Below are 16,145 nucleotides of genomic sequence, written 5' to 3'. Positions count from 1 at the left end.
GACTAAAAGCCACTTCCTTCCGTCGTGAAGATAATTGCGGTGATAGAGCAGCCCGTCACGAATTGAAAAATGGTGAGCTTGGCGGGCAAGCGCCCGAGACAAACGACCTGGAGAGTGACTTGAAAGAAAGTCCAGAAGTGTAGATATCCAAGGGTCGCGCCGCTGTTCCGTGGCCATGTCGATAGTGGCAAGCGAAGACAAATCGTAGGCGCAGATCTCATCAGACAACGAAGAGGGAGGCAGCGGTGAGCGCGAAAGAGCGTCCGCGTCAGTATGCTTGAGGCCTGAGCGATATATGACACGAATGTCATACCCTTGGAGGCGAAGAGCCCAGCGAGCAAGGCGGCCGGACGGGTCCTTGAGGGACGCCAGCCAGCACAGAGCGTGATGATCAGTGACCACATAAAATGGTCGGCCATAGACATACGGACGGAATTTTCCGGTGGCCCAAATAATGGCCAAGCATTCTCTTTCCGTAACAGAATAATTGGACTCTGCCTTAGTCAAGGTGCGGCTTGCGTACGCCACCACATAGTCTCGGATACCAGGTTTGCGTTGGGTGAGAACGGCGCCTATCCCAATACCGCTAGCGTCAGTGTGAATCTCAGTTGGCGCATTCGGGTCGAAGTGGCGGAGGATGGGAGGCGAAACTAAAAGACGGCGTAAAGTGTTGAAGGCGTCATCACAAGCAGGTGTCCATGCGCAGAGGTCGGAGCTGCCGGAGAGGAGCTGGATGAGAGGAGCAATAATAGAGGCGAAATTTAGGATAAAGCGGCGAAAGTATCACAGTACAGAAGATATATCAAAACGAAAGCTTTTCTAGGGCTCATGGAACGAAATCCCGTGCACAACATTTGTGCGCGAGATTTGCGCGCGAGATCTGTCATATTCCGCGAGATTCTGTGAGATGTGTTCTTGTCTAGTGTTCATGCCATCAACAATCCCGCACTAGAACGCGCGCCAAGGAACGCCATGCAATAGGAGCGATGGTGTATCCTCCAAACTCCCATTGCCGAATAGTGTGATAGATACTGCACATTTCCTTTCTTGTAAACCAATTATAATGATATGTTGCATTGCAAGGAACGTCAATAAGAGGCAAAAGATGAGAATGAAATGATAAGATAGGAAGGGTAGGCTTTCGCAATTCTCTTAAGATACATCTAAGAGATCCTCTAATTTATTTTGGCCCCACCAGGTTGGCGCACTGTTCCCAAGAACGTGGGATCGAATCTCGGCCTTGGCGGCGGCTTCTCGATGGCGACGGAAAGCAAGGCTCCCGTGTGATGTGCGATGTGTGTACACGTTGAAGAATCCCAGGTGGTCGAAATTTCCGGAGTCCTCCACTACGCCGTCTCTCATAGCCTGAGCCGCTTTGGTACGTTAAACCCCACAAACGAAACCAAACCAAACTAGTCTGTTTTCATTTATTTCATGGAGAGATGTAAGAATTCAAATGCAAAATCCTCTATAACGAATTTTGCTTTGGCGTATTTCAAGAGATTATCCGTCGCTTACATATCATTAAGCATTTGCTGAAAACTTTAGTTTTCGCCAAGTAGAATGATTTAAATCAGTTTGCAGGGTTGTGTCTGTGCTAGTATAGCGTTCATAATACTGCCAGCCTCATCTTCTGAGTCATTTGTGGCAGACAGACTCTGCCGATTTCTGGCAGTCTTCTTATCGAAAATTGTTTTCGGTGGAACACTTCATCAACTCGGCGAAGTATGCATTTGAATAGAGGGTACCTGAATTGTCTGCCGCGAAAAATGCGGATAATTGTTTTTGTTATTTGCAAGCAGACTGGCGTTCATAACTGATTTTTTAACTACTACAGGTATCAGAAAGTTGAGCCCATGGACCTTTCCCAAACGCCTTTCTTCCAGAATTTCAAATCGGTAAATATATAAACAGACGAAGCCATGGTCAAAGCCTATGGTAATTACTGAATTGAAACCTATATTCTAGGATACCGTAAAAGCCACGTACATACTGAGAAGCAGAACGTATTCGCCGCTATCCGACCACCTATCTTACGCCTTTAATTTTCAGAGAAATGCTTTACCCTATCGACTCGACCGCATGGATGCTCGAGAAGAAAATTTATCACCTCTCCCACGGCTTTGAATTTCTGTCGTATAAAATAGAAGATAAATATCTAGTCATGCATTATTGCTTCATTGCTCGCAGTGCTGGAGTACTGGCGTAATGGCAGGATAACTTCACCCATTTCACGTTGAGAAAAGCGGTGTATTTTTTAAGGTGAAAACAGTTTTATCTCTCTATAGGTTTGATGGGTCTTGTGTGGCCGTAGGAGTACAAATGCAGCTTTTTGGAACATTCACCACAATTATCACCGACTGATAGCAACAAGTATAGAACTCAGCGTAAATGAACGGAGGTACTTTAAAGTAACTCTAATGTGAACTAGAGTCCTGCGTGATCCTAGTTGACATGAGTATTATCATGCCTGAACTTTTCTAGGCTTTGTCATATGCGATTTATAAAATGGTTCCTGCGTTCATAAATATATTCGACGGCCATAAAAATCGATGAAATGTACAAAACGTCTGGAAGCTCGAGCACTGCTACTCACTTGGGCGCTCATGGCAAGGTGTATATATAATATATATAGAAGAAGTGGGAACTAAAAAGGCTTCCAGATTCCTCGGCTTAACAACTCAGAAGACACTTAAAAATGTACTGCGGGTACATCCTACACACTAACGCCTAAATGAATAGTGATTGTGCGGTCGCCATTTTGATAAGAATGGTGATGTAGTGCACCCTCTACAATTTGCAGCAAAAGTCTCTGTCAGCGCGCTGGAATGGAGTTGCCGAGTCCGTCCGTAACGGCAACACCTGAATGTAATTTCTTAACCTTTCCTAAGTTTTGAAAACAGCAGGTTTCAAACTCACAAAGAAAGCTAGACCGTTTTAGTTACAAACAAGTAATCAGTCGATCTTGGATCACGGCGTTTTCTCCTGTCTCTTTTACCAAGACAAGGGAGATGTGAACGCGCTTCAGGCAACAAACTGATGGTTTGGTTTGTGGGCTTTAACGTCCCAAAGCAACTACTAAGGCTGCATAAGAGAGGCCGTAGTCGAGGACACCGGAAATTGTGTCCACCTAAGGCTCTTTAAGGCGCACTGACATCGCACAGCACACGAGCGTCTTGCTTTTTGCCTCTATCGAAAAGCAGCCGCCGAGGGCGGGATTCGATCACGCATTCTTGGGAACACTAGTCGAGCGCTGTAACCACTGCGCGACCACGGCGGGGTGAAACAAACGGAGGCAATAGATGAATATCATTTGGTTGGTTAGAAATATCCTTTAGGTTTTTGCAAATATTCCTGTGGAAAATGATATGCTGTATGCAACTTGAAAAGAGACGTATCAAATAATGTTTCTTAATATTGGTTGTGAGCTAACTAGCAGCATGATACTAACGATATTTGCTGGTCCATTTTAATGCATACAACTCTTCAGCACCATACTGAACCTCACCTTCTGCTATTATTGCGCCGCATTAAATGCCTTATGTGCGTGCCGAGGTCCAATGCTTCGATATTGGTATTATGTTTGAAGCTGCTTCACATTAGGGGCAGCGAATTTTTAGGAGTAGGCCACTGAGGCATTCTGCTGCAAACACCGCCACTGCAAAAATTTGCAATGTCCAGTAGTGCTTCACAAAATTTATCAGCTCGATGCTTGAATCCGTCGGCACGAAGACATCCTCATCGCAAAAGTCGATCAACGCACTCTTTAAAGCCATTTCGCGGACATTGAATAAAAACTTTCGGAGGGCAGGAAGGTAGGGAAATCGATGGCTAACGGGAAAGGCATCGATTGACATCATAAAGGGCTCTTGGAAAGCTCTGATACCACTGGCCACCTGCTGAACCACGCATCGTGATTGGACAGGGCTGTAGCAGACTCTGTCTCGCCTACCGGCAGAAAGTAAGCAGTCTACTAGGGTCAGCGTGACTAAATCGTCTTCGGAGTGGCGGTGATACGCGGCGTTAAGCTTCCTCATCAGGGTGCTTGAGTGAGTTGAACCTTCTCGGAGAAGGGTCAGTGTAGTTGATTTCGTTTCGACGCATGGAGCTACTTTTCCAGCATCCAGAGCTGCTTCAAGTTCATCGAGGGTGTCAAGATGATCGGCAGGTCGAGTGGCTGTCACCTGGGCTGTCATTTCGCTTCTAATGTAAGCGGACAATGACAGTATGCCCAATATCCAGCAGGCATACAGGGCGCGTCGGCGTCTGTCTTGTCGAGGACTCGCTGGTTCAGGTAACGAAGTTGCCAGAATTGACGCCACCAGGAATGTCGCTTCATGAGCTATGTTTCCGGCAAAAATCTTACACGAGTGGACCGGCTTCAATATTGCGAGGACAATAGCACAGGCACTTGTACAGAGTAAAGTCAAAGCAACGCCCGATGCCGAATACGACAAAACGGAGAACACTGACACTGACTGGGTGTCGTTTCCCCGGCTGTAAAAAGTGTCGTAAGTGACATCGACGTCCGCGAATGAAAAGTAATCTAAAGTGGACTCCTCAATGCTGTAAAGACTCATCACGAGGTCAATCTGTCCTACAGTCAAAGATATAGCTGCACGTTGCATGCTGGAGTAACGCTTAAAAGACAAGGATACGTTTATTTGTTGCATTATGCGCAAGAGAATGCTGTACCGCTTTTCATGACATACAGATGGTCTGTGCACAGATAAGCGTGGTACCATTTCATAACGGCGGAAATACAAGCAACCAATACGTAGCTGATTTCCTGAAAAGTGTTCCATACTTGCACTCTGGGATACTTGATTCCAGGCTCTTAGCTTGAGAATATCCTGTCCGGAATAGAAAACATGGCTTTGTGACTTGTCAGAATAAATAAGTGCGCTGATAATACCTTTTCCGCAGCGACCAAGCACCGAAAACTTAATAAAGCGAGACACTATTTCGTAAATCTTCATTTCACGTAGGCGCACAGTGTCCTTACGAATCAACAACCAGTGAACGAAGGCATAATAATCATTTTGAGACCTAACGAGCTCGAAAAACAGTTTCAAACTGATCTTCAGACTTGGAACGATGGCTAAAGTCTGCTTTCCCTGTCGAACATTTGCTTTGAGGAAGGGGATGAAATTTTCGTCAGAGAAAAACCAAGCGGACCTTGGGGATGCGATGCGTTGTGACCAGGAGATATCGAGTTTGGACCAGCGGGTCAGAACAGACACTACTGCGACGTCAACGTTTCCCTCGGCCAGGGATCGGAAAATATCTTCTCCATTGACGTAGGTAGCGCTGCAGTTTTCTGCTGTGTGTTGAGAAATGGTGGACATAAAAATTAGGTAAATTGGTGAAAGTAAGACGAATTTCTGAAGCACACTCTCCAGAATTTGCATCATGAGCCCTTAACCAGAACTAGTCAATACTGGGTGCTTATGGGATACACTGCAGACATAACGCGGTTTAGCTGCTGTATCAGATCACATAGCATTTCTGGACGCAAAAACCGATCGAGTTGCTCCACTGAAGTGCGCCCAGAAAACACAGGGGCATGATGAAAATCTCCCTTTTTTGCGTCGATGTTTGCTCCTGGAAATTACAGGGAGTTCAGTAGTGCAGCACCAAGCTCGGGTTAGTGTGCAGTTCGTTCTGATGAAAACAGCTAGGTATTTCATTTCAAAAGTCCTGGGAAGATAACGCAAAAAGTATTAAAACTACATAAAAAAGAAAGAAGTCGTGGCACTTTGTTTGCGCGAGTTCTTTTCCTGCGAAATTATTTGCGGATTGCCGAATGCAATATGGTTATTTTATGGCGAGACATAAGATGACAGTACTTCGGGTGGCAGAGCAATGTCTGTGTTACAGTAGCGCAAACACGAGCTATAGATGCCAATAAATGAAAAGAGAAGATATCAATATTCGAAACGTCGAGACAATGCATCACACACGACATCATATTTTCGGAGAGCTCCGGTCGATGCTTTGAAAATGAACTATCGCAAGCGGACATCGAACACAGCGCCCATATTTCTTCGTCGACGTACGCTGCAAAACAAGAAAAGTAACGGTGCGAAGAACAGAGCGACCGACAAGTATCGGGCTGTGTTTGGTCTACAAATTGAGGCTTTGTTCCAACGTTTTAAAGTGATCGCTTTACCACGCCCTTCCATAGCTTGGACGGCGTGTGTTTAATATGGCCTTGAACATACCTAGCTGCGCGGTGCCTCTGCGCTGCTCGTTTCTTTTCCGCACGTGTGGCGCGCGGAGCCTGCGGCACCCGCTTCTTCTTTTTTTGCTGCGGCTGCTGCTGCTGTTGCTGCGTCGCTTCTCCTTGTATATTGCACACCTGCTTCTTCTCATTTTTCACACACCTGTAGTACTATAAGACATTTATTTGGGAAATTGGGTTATGGGTTAAGGGCGGGGTTGGTCGTGTCCTCAGTCCGGGACTCCGTTGGCTGATATACCACTGTCAGACCTCTCGCAAACAGGGCTCTCTGTGCCACAAAGTCGGAGATATACAGGTCCACCTCCCAATCAGCCCAAGTGTGGGTTTCCTAAAACGTCCCCACCATATATGGTAAAGGTCTGCTTGCTGGCACCAAATTGCGCATTCAGCTGAGGAAGCACCTGGCTAATTTTGTGCAGTCTAGCTGGGCTATTGTAGGACAATGTATGTACACACCTAAGGTGACACTGCTTTGATTTATCGAGTCCTTTAATGGGAATGCTTGTATCGCTAAGCAGACGTGTTACAGTACATAGCAATATGTAGTGAGGGGCTGGGATAGTCATGTCAGGGGAGTGATGAGGCATCCCGGGAGAGGAATGCTCCGGCTGCGAAGTGTGCCAATTCGTTTCCCTCTATCCCTTGATGTATAGGTACCTGCATTAGTTCTTTGTCTGATGCCTGGTGACTGGCTTGGGATAATAGTTTACAGGCAAAGGGAGAAACCCGGCCTCGCGTATAGTTTTTTTGGTTGTTTGGTACTCGCAGATGGTGTATATAGAATCGGCATGTGTTGAGGCTAATGCGATCGCTGTCTCCGCGAGTTTTGCGATATGCGATTTCTAACCATCAGCTCCGCTTCTGTATGGCCAAACTTGAAAACGTTCTTTCGTACTGGGTACATATCTCAACAAATCTAGAACACTGCCTAAACACAATGCCACATAGCTTTCAATTCCCTTGCCTACACTTTCCCGCTCCGCTGCCGATCTGTCTCGCATCCTGGAATCTCCCCTTTAAAAATTCCCTCGAAGCCTTCATGTTCGTAAACTTATGTGAAGTGCAACAGAGACACCACAATCAGACAAGAGAGGCAGGACAGGGCGGTTTACATAAGTTTACGAGCATGAACCAACGCAAGAACGCATTTTACTGGAAGCCTTCATGCAGTCTAGAATTGTAAGGACACTTTACTGAAGACTCAGTTCCCGATATACAGCGTTAGCAATGCTACAAGTATCCACCCTTACCGCCTGGAGTGCCAGTTGTAAACTATGTTGCTACACAATAACTACATATTACTTCCAACTTCAAAATGCCTTCGAATGTTTCGTGTCGTATAGACCGGATTGTGCTGTTCTTGAGGTTCGCAGATATTCGTTCAGGCGTCCAGCGCTTTTGCCTCTTCTGCTTAGGTTAAGCCGTGTTAAAACTTTTATAATTTGTTTCTGCATGCATCCCATGCAAAAATGTGACTTGCAAACAGGTATTTGAAACCATGAGCGCAACTTTACAAACCTGCTTACGCATAGGTGCCTGTAGCTTTTGTAGGATGCTTGTCACATTATCCGCTACTCTGAACCATTAACACACTTGGATTAGAGAAAGTGAACAACCAGAGACGTTTATGTCTAGGCGCAGACTCTGTGATAGCTGGCCCAGTAGCAGGCAGTTGAGTTGACCAGGAGAGCAAACGAGCTACACAGCCGAGTGAGATACCACGAAAAACAATAACAAATTAGAAACCATAGCAATGACTAGAGAGAGAATGAATATGTGCCTTTCTTCTCTAAATTCTGAGAATTCTGAGCAAAAACGAAAGCTGCAAAAATAGCAAGAAGCGAATTGGTGAAGTGACATCACGCTGTAGTGATGTCTTCCCTTGATGAGCCAGTAAAATGATTAGAAGAACGGGCGTCCGTCATTACCACGATAGTTTAAATTGTCGAAGAGAAAGTAAACGCACTAGAAAGTACTTCAAGGGTGGATGCGACCGAAGTTTAACACGTTGTTGCTGATGCAGTGCGAAGCGAAAATGCCGCGGGATTGCTCGGGCTGTGAAAACCTAATTTTTTTATGACTGAAAGACAATTCTTCAGAAACATGGGCACATACTGAATAAAACGTGCGCACCTCTATTTTGCATGGTCTGTTTTTAGAACTTCCAGTGGATGCAACTTCACGTGCGCACAGACATGGCTCTTTTGTCACCGAAATAAATCGACCTATAGTCGAAATTGAACTACACGAGGATTTTTGAAAAGCAACGAGGCAGTTGCGAAAAAAGCTTACAGATTTTGCGAAGGCTACCACTCTACCCTACTATATACAATACAGCAGACTATACATAAAATAAACAATGCTACGTCTACTGCAAGGAAACAGATAATGTCTGCGAATTAGATTCCGGCCCTAGGCACATTTGCCTCCAGTAACCCCGTATCTCCATGAGATTTGCAATGTGAAGTAGTTTTCCTTAGTACAACTACCTCGGGTGATCCCGCTACTTTTTCACAGTGCCTCCCACAAAGTAGTCCACTCTAGGAATCAGTGTCCGTTCAGGCAAAGCATATTGGCAACTATTCATTCCTTTTTTTTGCGAATAGAAGAAGTATAATACACAAGCGTGATGCCCTATCATCTTTGATGCATATATTTGCGGCTGATATCCTAATTTTGAATAAGACCTGGTTGTCAAGTAAAGTCTAGAGCAGATAACTGATTGTGAAAACAAGTGTACTGCTTACAGACGTGAGTGCAGTGACCGGTCAGGGGAGGTGTTCTGTTTGCCGTCTCCGAAGGCATAATTTCCTATCTCGTCCCGATCCAAGCAGAACTTGAATTTTTTTATATGTGTTACTTTAAATCACCTCGATATTTTTGTTTTTGTGTGCTATCGGGCTCAGCATTCTGCACTGAATTTAGTGACTGTTTGAACAAAGTTGTCTAGATACCCAAAATCGCCTTTTTTTTCTTATGCAATTTTCAAGGTATTTAGTGAATTGATCCCAACCCCTTTGTAATTGCTAATTTTTCTGAGTGTTTAGCTTTCACTGACTTCTGTTACACGTTTAAACTATCTCAGCTTGTAAAGGAACCAACTCGTATTACCCCTCATGCGCAAATGTGCTCGACCTTGTGTTCACGAACTATCCTTATTCTATCTCACCCCTAACTCACCTGCCAGGTCTAAGGGATCACTTCGCAATCCACTTCACTATGCTATCACGCTTGTCTCGTCATGAAAACTATCAAAAGTAATCCGCGAATACGGAAGAATAGATTTTCAAATTATAAATTTAGCTGTTGAGAAGTTTGTTGACTCATTGTTGCCGCAGTTCTAAGAACGCACAGGGCATGGAAACTGGAGGTTATTTAAAGCCAGGTCGAAGCGCTCATCGATAAATATATAAATTCACTGCGAATACCTGTCAAGAGACGTTCACCCTGGTTTAACCTATATTTCAAAGGCCTACTTTATAAGAAAAAAGTTAATGTTTCATCGTTGTAAGAGAGGGAACACTGACAGAGCAAGGCTAGGTTATCTAGTGCCGCAGACTATAAAAATGCTCTCTTCCTTGCTAAACACAAATATTTCTACACCACCCTTCCTTCCTACCTTGTTTTCTTCAAATCCAAGCAAGTTTTGTAATCGCGATCCCAGTGACATTGTTTGAAGAATGATGAAGGAATTTTTCTGCCAGATAAACAGTGTTGTATCGTGCTTAATAACAGCTTTTCATTATCGCTCTCACATGCTGCACCAGTAACCTTTCATGCTACTTCTGCGCATGACTTTTTACAGGGGTGTCCTATTCTTATCGACTCGGGTGGCATTTCCAACCTAATAGAAGTTGCAAAAATTTGATCGTCAGCTGGTCCTAATGGTAATAATTATAAATTTTTAAAAAGAATCCAAGCGTACTTATCCATTGTATGTATTTTCACAGTATTTACAGAGTGCCGCGCTTCCGGACGACTGGAAGGTGGGAAAGGTGGTTACAAGGTGGTTGCGGTGCATAAATTTGATGTCCACAGCCCCGCAATTACAGGCCAATTTCATTGACGTCATTTCCGGGCAAGTTGAGTGAACACTTAATCTATTCTAGCCTAATCTCTCATATTGAGCTAATTTGTTTCTTCACACTCAATGAGCAGTGTTTTCGAAAACACCGTTCCTGCGAAGCGCAACTTCTCGCTTTCACCGATGATTTGTTTTCCAGTTTGGATTCACCGTTATTTGTGGATTGCGTTTTTATCAATTTTGCGAAGGCATTTGATACTGGGTCACACCAACGTCTACTTTTCAAGCTTAGCAAACCCAATCTAGATGTTCTGTTATGAAACGGACTGAATGCTTTTTGGATGATCGTACCTAGTACGTAACCATTAACGACTGTGACTCACCTGAAAGTCCTGTAATATCCGGCGTTCCTCAGGGTTCCGTACTTGGTCTTCTCCTCTTCCTAGTGTATAATAACGGTCTTTCTGATTCCGTTGACTAGTGTATAATAACGGTCTTTCTGATTCCGTTGACTAAGAAATTAGACTTCACGCGGATGATTGTGTATTATATCGACAAATATCTAACCCCTCAGATGTACGTGGTGTTCAGTTTGATTTTAATAACACCTCCAATTGGGATCACACCTGGTCTATGAAACTAAATGTTGGTAAGTGCAAAGCGATGAGAGTAACACGTACATTTAACCAGTCTTCATGCGCCTATTTCCTCAGTAACTCTCCTTTAACTTCTGTCTCCGATTATAAGTACCCTGGCGTATACATTACTAAAATCCTATCATGGAAAGCGCATGTTGAACCTACTACTTATAACTGTAACCGAACGCTTGGTTTCCTCCGCCACAAGTTTTTCCTTGCTCCTGTGACCCTGAAAGCACTTTCACCCGAAACTTGAGTATGCCTCATCTGTTTAGGATCTCGGCACTAAATCACTCATACAAGGCCTGGAATCCATTCAAAATCTCTCTGCTTGTTTCATTCTGTCCAGCTATTCACGTTTGGCCAGTGTAGCACTTATGAAGAAAACATTAAATCTTCCTGAGCTTTCTTTACGCCATCGAATTTCTCGTCTATGTCTTTTTCACAAAATTTATTTTCCCTATGAAAAGCTGAAGTGGTTTCTTAGTACTCCTACTTATTTCTCATCCCGAATAAACCACTGATCCAAAGTTAGCGTGCCAAGCCGCACAACTAATCTTTATTTTGAATGTGAATAGCATGGACTGAAACCCCCTTCGAGCCTCCGTTATGTCGATCACCGCACCAGACTGCTTCAAGTTTGCTATATTTGATCACCTGCATTAACCTGACCAGTACACCCATATTCTTTGTTTTTGCTGTTTTGTTTTGTACTACCCACTCCTCTCCGTAACGCCGAACGGCTCTGAGAGTAAAAAAAGAAATGAAATGCATGGAGAGACCCAGCTACGAGCCATATGGGTTTTAGGCACCCATAATGTGCCATGAATATTTGTATGATTTATAAAAATCTATATTCTTGTTTTTCTCACAATTTTACTTTCAATACGACTCGTTATGCGAATGATCATACCATTTTAAAACATAAAATAGTTTGAAATAAAACTATTTTATGTTTCGCCAGCCCATTTTGCCTTTCAGGGAGCTAGTAGGGTATTTCAAAACTCGGGGTAAGCCTTAAGAGGGTGAATGTTAAAGTGAACTGCATCCGCCTAAAAGGAAGTAATTACCGACCTCTTTGCATTGACACTCATAAAGCGGACGGAGAGAAAAAAACCTCGGTTCATTGAACATACTGACGATACATCTAAATTTATACATGGCAATATAGCATTTATTGATGAAGACTAGAGTTGAGGTTGATAGCTTTACACGCAAACTTGGGAACATTTCATTCATCAGTAAGAATTTTAATATAATTCTGATCTCCTGAACCATCCTTGGAACTCCTGTCAAAGCTGATTAGAAAAATAGTTTGATATAGAAAGAATAAAAATCGTTTAGAATACAGGCGCCATATAATAAATATCAGCGGAATTCATTGATTAGCGCTCGCTATTTTTGGACGAAACCTGCTGGATAAAACAAATTTGCAACGGAGGTAGGTTTAGAAGGCGTTAAATTATCTCGAGTTGGTCGGGTTGCTAAACATCCTACACTTTGGTTCCACGTGTTTTTCACCTTAACTTAGATTTTTCCTTCGCCAAAGGAGTGCTTAACGCAAAATTCACATAAGTGCTACCTCGAGTTGCAGTCAATTATTTCATTGCTAACGAAAACATTTACAATAAAATCTGAGTAGGGCTTATACAGCATATTGCGCAAAGATTACAGTTACTGCATTGAATAAGTAAGTGACGCTGTTTTGGTGCAAGTTCACAGACTGAAATACAAAAAGACATGGCAGTGAGTGCGTACGCAGGAAGACTAGTTCTCTGTAGCCATTTAATGAGCATGTGCACTGTTATGGATTTTTAAAAGGTAATCATTTCTTATTGGTTGTACTAATTTTTATTTAGGGCTGCTTGTAGACTGCGTACGTACTGTTTGGCGGCGGGGAAGGATTGATTAGGTTCCAATGGCATATACTGACGCTCGGTGTAAAGACATCTACGGAGTACAGAAAATCACATGTAACCATGAAAGTTTTGCTCGTTTGGCTCCCCTAAGTCCGTAAGACACCCGAGCCAGTAATACAGCTCTGTCTAATTCTCTCTTCATCCTGCCGTCTTCCTCTTGTTCACTGCCACTCACGTAGCTACGCAAGCAAGCTGCGGGAAGAAGAAACATCAAAGTCGTCTGCGAAGTTTTTGCTACTTCGACCCTCCCTTGAGAGCTGTTCACCGTGAAGGGAAGCGCGACGTGAACAACATCGCCCAAGCAGCTAAGCCATGTTGTGCCTTGCTGGGTAGGAACTTGTAATGCTCAGTCGTGAGCTTGGAAAATAAGGCTGGCTCGGGAGCAACTTTCTCTCAGCGGTGATGGAATCCCTGTGCCGCATGAAAGCTGCGGACGCACCTGCACCCCCAGCTCGCTGTCTATTCTTGTGGCTCCAGCGAAGCGCGCCTTCCACGCGACGACGTATCGATCCGAAATCGCTGACTCGCGTCTCTTCCCTTGCTCCACACCCAGCTCCCATCTTTTTACACTGTTGACGGAAGTACTTCAACGAAGACGTATGCGTGAGCGGGCCTGGCTGCCTCCACAGCGTTGAACGCAAGTTAATCGAGGCATCAAAATGCTTAAAACAGTGATAAAAAGGGAACAACTTAGGAAAGGTTTAACCAGACTACTCGTTAAGAAGCTCAAGCATAGCTGTTGCTCTTAGTACCATTTTGTTGTCAAATAAGCTCGCACGTTTTCTTTTCACCTCTCCAGAGCTGTAGTGAGATGTGTAGGTGAAACTCTTCCCCTCACTTAGCCTGCATGGTTGCATTCACAGCGTGCAATCAAGCTGAAACTGTGAATTGGTTAAGTGGGCATTTCGCTTGCCTGCCACGTACAGATGACCAGTTTTTTTCACTTGCTTATAGAATACAATTCAGCTTGTTCGAGACTGTGCTTGAGTTTATTAAATAAACGCAAAAAACAAATTTAGTCATAGTATTTTCCAGCAACGTAAACATCATGCGTTGCAGAATCTCCCGCCGAACAAATCCCGCTGATGGCGTGCTTATGCTATAAAGTATATCTAGGTGACAGACGACGAGACTGCCGAATTATTTCTCTTTACTACTTCCGGTGGGCATGTGAAATCTCGCGAATGCACACGAATGCAAAAATGCCGATTGGAGCCATATCTGTGGCAGAGCGCCGATCAAAGAATTGTCAAAATTCTCCCCTGCAGCTCTTCGGCAGTAGTGAATGCAGTGCAACTTGTACACGCTTTGCGGCGAGTCTCGTGAGCAAGTTGCATGAAGAGCATACATTGAGCCTAACTTTATCGATGGGCATACAACGGCGTCTGTCGTACGTATAAAAAATAATATCGACGCGCAGGACACATCTTTCGAAATGTCTTAATATAAATACGCCTTCTTTAGTTGCCGACTATAATGCTATTCCCTGTATAGGTGTTACAGAGTATTGCTTTTATGTATCACTTTTGTTGTGAAAGCAATTCTTAACCTCATGAGAGGCGTCATCAATGCGTGTAATCCGAGCTTGTCACCAGAGCATGTCTTCATGAAGTGACACTTTCAGTGTCCGCGCCAGGAATTGACCATCAACTTTGCGTGGCCCAGCCAAGCGCGCTAGCTGTTAATTTGCGCCGACTTCCGGTGAACGTGCCCCTAATTCTTCTCGCCTTGCATAGGGACGGTGGATGGCGTTGAGGGAAATAAACAAATAAAAACGTTAAACCTAATAAAAACAGAACATAAAATAAAAGTATAATTTACAAAGTATGGAAAGAAATAAAAAATCGAAACTCGCGACGGCGCCTGGTGTCGCAACAACACCAGCGACAACATTCACGCTTTTGTTTTAAACCAGTGCTGGTCCTCCCTTGCTCTTTAAAGTTTTTTTTTTTGGCTGGCTGCTTTGTCTGCAGTTGGATCTCAAAAGTGTTGGCACTCAGGTTTCACCCAAAACTGAGTGAAAAACATTTTTTAATAAACGCTGGTACACATTTTTCGCATCCAGGGATATTTTTTAAGCAGCCCTTCATTACATGAGTGCCTGCCAAATCGCGTTGTTAGCTGGCCTTTCTTTTCTGTGCTCACTAGTCTAGGTTGAAGCACTAACATTTTTTGGTGTCTAATACTGCCACTAACCAACAGCTCCGCACCCTTGTTCTGTGGGCCACAGCTCTTGTACATTATATACTGCCATATCAAGGCCTAAATGTCCCAATAAAAAAATAAAAAAAAACCTCTTTTGTTTTGCGACGGGTGAAGATACTTTGGGGTCCTATGACCTCACAGCTTAGTATTTTCTGTGCAGCTTTAATTGAAGCAATTCGTGACCATACAGCTTAGCATTCGTGTATCGCCTTCAAAAGGAAAGCCAAGGAAACATGCCAATATCGTTTTTCTGTGCCAGGTCATAGTCTGTTCGGCAACTTGCCACGCATGTTTCAAAGACCTGCGCGTGAATATTACTTGCGAAAAATGTAACTGCTTGCAGTCGATGACGGATGCCTTTACCTAAATAAAAGCAGCACTCTTTGACACCCGGGCTCGGCTTTCTCGGTAGAATTGTGTTTGAACACACTTTAGTACGGCTATCTAAGGTAATTATTTTCTCGCCTTAATAGAAAGTGATTTTTCGTTTTTTAAGATTAGGTGGCACGCGACAATATTTCATCGTATGACAAGGAGCTGCTATGAAAACGGAGGTTTGAAGCATGCAAAGGAGTGCAGCAGTGAGAGCATCGGAATGATGTAGTTTGCGTGCCGATAAACAAGATGGTCGATTTGGGAAGTCGGTTTCAAAACGTCTCCTAGGCTTCGTGGCTTTTATTGTTCATCTCACGAACACAATAAAAGGCCTTATTTCCCCCTTAATCTTATACGTGCCTGGAGAAGAAAGTTGTTCTGCTGTTTATCAGAAGCAAGATTTGCTAAGTACAATGTAAGGTTCAACAGACCTGTTTAGGCTGTGTTTATATACAGCCTGGCTTTTTTATGCCGTCTCTGAGCGGACGACGTTTGGAAGTAGCTATCTTTACGAAGTTCCCTTGTCGTTCTTCACGGTTTCAAGATGAAGTTTAATACTAGTCACCAAATAGTACGCCTTTTTCTATACATGCAAACAACACTGATAGCTTCGTTAAAACCTAGGCGTTGAGTCAATTCATAGCGCCTAAACAGTTATATTTGTGATTTAAAATGTGTATTTTCTTGTGCACTGTAGAAGTAAATATATGACCGTGTTGCAGTTACACTTCAAAAGCGAG

Source organism: Amblyomma maculatum, chromosome 2 (genome assembly GCF_055883805.1).
Source record: "Amblyomma maculatum isolate TAMU_Amacu chromosome 2, ASM5588380v1, whole genome shotgun sequence".
Classification (NCBI taxonomy): Eukaryota; Metazoa; Arthropoda; class Arachnida; order Ixodida; family Ixodidae; genus Amblyomma; species Amblyomma maculatum.
Note: the sequence above shows the minus strand (reverse complement) of the source record.